Source organism: Chelonia mydas, chromosome 23, assembly GCF_015237465.2.
Source record: "Chelonia mydas isolate rCheMyd1 chromosome 23, rCheMyd1.pri.v2, whole genome shotgun sequence".
In the NCBI taxonomy this organism is placed as follows: domain Eukaryota; kingdom Metazoa; phylum Chordata; order Testudines; family Cheloniidae; genus Chelonia; species Chelonia mydas.
This window is the reverse complement of record NC_051263.2, coordinates 17088445-17093673: the sequence shown is the minus strand read 5'-3', so window position 1 is coordinate 17093673 and position 5229 is coordinate 17088445.

The following is a 5229-nucleotide window of genomic DNA, read 5'->3' as shown; positions in this document are numbered from 1 at the left end:
ATTTGAGCATAAGCTTTCGTGAGCTACAGCTCAATTCCTCGGATGCATTCAGTGGAAAATACAGTGGGGAGATTTATATGCACAGAGAACATGAAACAATGGGTGTTACCGTACACACTGTAACAAGAGCAATCAGGTAAGGTGAGCTATTACCAGGAGGAGAGAGCTGGGGGGGAATAAACATGGGGAAATAGTTTTACTTTGTGTAATGACCCATCCACTTCCAGTCTCTATTCAAGCCTAAGTTAATTGTATCCTACTCACACCTTCTTGTCAACTGTTTGAAATGGGCCATCCTGATTATCACTACAAAAGGTTTTTTTCTCCTGCTGATAATAGCCCACCTTAACTGATTACTCTTGTTAGAGTTGGTATGGCAACCCCCCTTTTTTCATGTTCTCTGTATATATATATATCTTGCTACTGTGTTTTCCACTGCATGCATCTGATGAAGTGGGTTTAGCCCATGAAAGCTTATGCCCAAATAAATTTGTTAGTCTCTAAGGTGCCACGGGTACTCTTCATTCTTTTTATTTTAATGACAAGCCTTTCATTATCTTAATCTCCTGGTTTCTGTTCAAACAAACTCCCTGCCCCAAAGGCTGGGCTGCTCCCAGTTTGGGGATTTATTACAAAGCACGCCCTGGCTTAGCTGTGTTGCAGTTAAAATCTCCATCTGGGGCTAGGGTGAGTAGACCTCCAGTTTGAAACCCAGGGGAGCTAGATCCATCCCCGCCGCACCTAAATGGCGCCCCCTGTGGCATTCTGTACCTTGGGGGAGCGTCCTGTAACCCCCATATTCCTCATTTATATAGAATTGTGATCTTGCATAGAAATCAGGCCATGTGAGGGATCGTGGGAAAGGTTAAAGCTCCTCTGAAAGTCACTGTTCTATCTAAATATGTACGTCATTAATGCATGTGCGTTATGCGAATGTGTTATCGGGTTGTCACTAAAATATGCAGTGAGGTTGGGGAGTGCCCAGATGCCAGCTCTCAAGAGACACTGACAAGGCGGGTAAACAATGCCATGGGGGGAGGGGTGCTGAAGAGACATCACCAGCCATTGTCCTGCCTGGGAGTTACAATTCGATGACTCACTCACAGGAAACACACTGGGGTGTTGCTGGGGGACTCAGCAAGGCCCGCCAGATATTCCTGGACTTGTGTTCTCCAAGCACATGGACTGAGGGTATAAAACAGAACACGGGGCCCCCACGTTTTGCCTTATCTCCTCACCCACTTACACTGCAGGCAACAAGGACACTCAGAAGGCTGAAGACTGCAACAGAGGAGACTGGCCCAGGTTTCAGGGGTGAAATCTGCGTACTATGAACTGCATTACCCAGTGGGGCGAGAACAACGGCTTCATCTAGATGTTGTCCAGTCTAAAAGCATTGAGAGTTTTACTCCTGGGGGAATTCTGCGCCAAAAAGTTAAAAATCCTGCGCACAATATTTGAAAATTCTGCATATTTTATTTGTCAAAATAACACAAGATAATCACACCACTTTCAATTATTTTTTGGTCATTTGTTTCAAAATACCTGTCAGCAAGTAAGTTTGTAACAATACAAACAACAAAAAAAGATTCAGGAAATGTTATTTGACAGGTAGATTCCTTACTAGGTATGTTAATACTGAACTCTGAGTAATAATTCAGAACTGTATTTCCCACACCCCTCAGAAGCAGTGCAAAGGTGTGGGGGAGTCAGGGATAACAGAGGAGCTGAGGGAGAGGGAAGTAAATTGTTGAGAAGGAGCCTGGATGTGAACTTGAAGGTTTGTTGAGTATGGGTGAGAAAAGAATGGAACTGGTTTTTTGGGGATGGGTGGGAAGGGATAATTAGGAAGCTTCCCCCATGCAGACCCTGGCTGACCCCTAACCTCTCCTATTCAGTCAGGCACATTTGCCCCATCCCTATGTGTTCCAGCACCCCTATGTGTCCTTGCACCCCCTGTCTACATGTGTCCCTCCGCCCCCACTCAGACACCCCCTCACCCATCCCCACGTGGCCCTGCACCCCTCCCCCTCCCCCTATGTGGCTCTGAACCCCCTCCCCATCCCTATGTGTCTCTGTGCCCCCACCCAGCCACCCTCTGTCCCTCTGTGTCCCTGTCCCCCCGTCCCCATGTGTCTCTGTGCCCCCACTCAGCCGCCCTCTGTCCCTATGTAGCTCTGCACCCCCTCCCCCATCACCAGGTGGCCCTGCACCTCCCTCCCCACTGTGGCCCTGTGCCTCCACTGCCATTCAGCCCCTGTCCCAGTCTGTCCTCCCCCACTACCCCTTATGAGCCCTTTTCTGACCCCCCAGTAGCCCACACTATCTGTCTCCCCATAGCTCCTGTCTCCTGACCTGGCCTGACAGGCGCTGCAAAGATGCACCACTCATTAATTATGATTATCATTAATTATGTGCATGCGCAGGGTCACAGAATTCCCCCAGGAGCAGAGTTTAGACTGTGGGCTTCTATTTCATGTTCTTTTGGTAACTAACGCGGACTTTTTGCCTATCACTTATAATCACTTAGAATCTCTCTTTTGCAGTCACTAAACTCATTTTACTGTTTATCTTCACCAGTGAGTTTGCCTGAAGCGTGCGGTAAATCTGCTCAGGTTTGCAAAAGCTGGTGTATGTCCACTTTCCATTGACAAAGTGGTGAACCAATTAATAAATATGCACTGCTTGTCCTGATGGCGTATTCCTGAGGTACAAGGCTGGGAGCTGGGGGGACGTGGCTGGTGCCTTTCTCGGCATGATTCATGAGGGGCTCTGGGAGTATTCATGCAAGCTAGCTGGGTGTGGGGGCTCCACGTGTGGTTGTGCTGAGTGATCACAGCACCTGGAGGGGTTTGCTGCTTGTCACTAGCAAAGCATCATGAAAGACAGCCCAGGTTGGAGAGAGTTCAGGGGGCCCACAGTCCCAGGCTGCCCCTTGGGATCCCGTCACACCCAGCCAGCCAAGTGAAATACGATGAGGATGAGTTAAAATCTTATTCAACATATAAATAGTCCTTGGTGCTGACTCCATGGGGGCTCCAGGGCTGGTGCACCCATGGAAAAAGAAATGGGTGCTCAGCACCCACCAGCCACAGCTGATCGGCAGCTGGGGGAGGCACTTGGGGAAGGGTGGAGTGGCGGGTGGGCAGGGGCTCAGGGAGGGGGTGGAGCATGGGCAGGAAGAGGTGGGGTGGGGGCGGGGCCTTGAAGCAGGGGTGGTGTGAGGGCAGGGCCTTGGGGGAGGGGGCAAAGTGGGGGTGGGGCCTCGGGGCAGAGCATCCCCAGGGAAAAATAAAACTCTGCACCTAACTGAAAAGTTCTACCAATCCTGAGAGATCGGACACGTTCCCCGCCAGGTCGATGAATATTTCAGATCTTGCCCAACTACCCGCTTCCAGCCCATTCTTTGGAGCTGTCTTGAGAAGGAAACAGCACGAGGTGAAAGGCTCGTTAGCCACACGGGTCTGAGGGGAGATTTTAGGGCAGGTTGGTTGGCCAGACAGGGTGCCGCTGTGTCACAAGAAGTTGTTTCGGACTGAGCTGCACGGGTGAGAATGGGATCGGGCGCCCGTGGGCCGCGTCTGTGTCGATTCCCCCGGGAGAGCTGGCGGGGTGGGTGGAGGGTCCTGACCGGCACAGGAGACCTCGATCTGGCGACTCAAGACCGCCACTGTGGCCGTGAAGTCAATTCTATTTCCTAGGGATACACAGGGAATCAGCATAAAGCAGTGGTCCTCAAACTGGGGTGGGGTGTTCAGGAACATTTGGGGGGGGTGCAGTGGGGCCAGGGCCAAGCCCCATGGCAGGGTGGGGAGGGAGCACCACACAGCCCCGGTCTGGCCCCAGCTCTGCTCCGGCCCTGCCCCCAGCTGTGGCCCTGGTCTCCCCTCCCAGCCCTGCACCCGGCTGCTGGCCCTGACTGCGGCCCGGCAGCAGCTCTGCTCCCAGCCCTGACCGCGGCCCCGCTCCTGGCCCCAGCTCCACCCCCAGCCCCAGCCCTACCTCCAGCTGTGGCCCCGCCCCCAGCCCCGCCCCCAGCCCTGGCCCTGACCACAGCCCAGGCTCCACCCCCAGCTGCGGCCCAGCCCCTAGCCCCACTCCCAGCCCTGGTCCCAGCCTCGGGCCCTGACCATAACCCAGGCTCCACCCCCAGCTGCGGCCCTGCCCCTAGCCCCACTCCCAGCCCTGGTCCCAGCCTCGGGCCCTGCCCATGACCCAGGCTCCACCCCCAGCCCCAGGCCCTGCCCCCAGCCCTGGCCCTGACCGCAGCCCAGGCTCCACCCCCAGCCCCAGGCCCTTCCCCTAGCCCCACCCCCAGCCCCACCCCCAGCCTCGGGCCCTGACCACGACCCAGGCTCCGCCCCCAGCCCCAGGCCCTTCCCCTAGCCCCACCTCCAGCCCCACCCCCAGCCTCGGGCCCTGACCATGACCCAGGCTCCACCCCCAGCCCCAGGCCCTTCCCCTAGCCCCATTCCCAGCCCCACCCCCAGCCTCGGGCCCTGCCCATGACCCAGGCTCCACCCCCAGCCCCACTCCCAGCCCCGCCCCCAGCCCTGGCCCCAGCCTCGGGCCCTGCCCATGACCCAGGCTCCACCCCCAGCCCTAGGCCCTGCCCCCAGCCCTGGCCCTGACCGCAGCCCAGGCTCCACCCCCAGCCCTGCCCCCAGCCCTGCCCCCTGGCTCTTGGCTTGGCCACAGCTCCAGCCCCAGCCCTGGCCCCTGCTCCCGGCCCCGGCTCCCTACCACAGCTCCTGGGCGGGGGGAGGGGAAGGTTTACCGATGGGGTAAAGGGGGGTGTGACGTGAAAGGTTTGGGGCGCTGGCATCAGGCCATTTACCCTTCAAAGCTCCCGAGACAGTTTACCACAAACTCCAGAGCGAACTAGAGACGCCGCCCGGTTCCTCTCGCTGCCGATGTCCCGCTTTGATCTCGGAGCGAGCGGCCGGGGTCGGCGGTGGAGCGTCCCCCAGCTAATCTGGTGGCGCCGGTGACACCTCACCAGCCAGGGAAACACCGAGGCATACGGCCGGTGTCGCCTTTAATTCGCGAACGCTGCGAGTCCCCGGTTCCCAGCCCCGGGCCGCCTGACGCGGCTTGGTTAGCGCCTTACCCGGCTCGGTGGCTGGGGAGGGCTGGCTGGCCAGGGGTGATGTGCGATGGATGGATCCCCCCCAGCCCCCTGCAAGCTCCCCTCTCCCCCAGCTGTGCCCCCGTGGCGCAGGCGGTGCT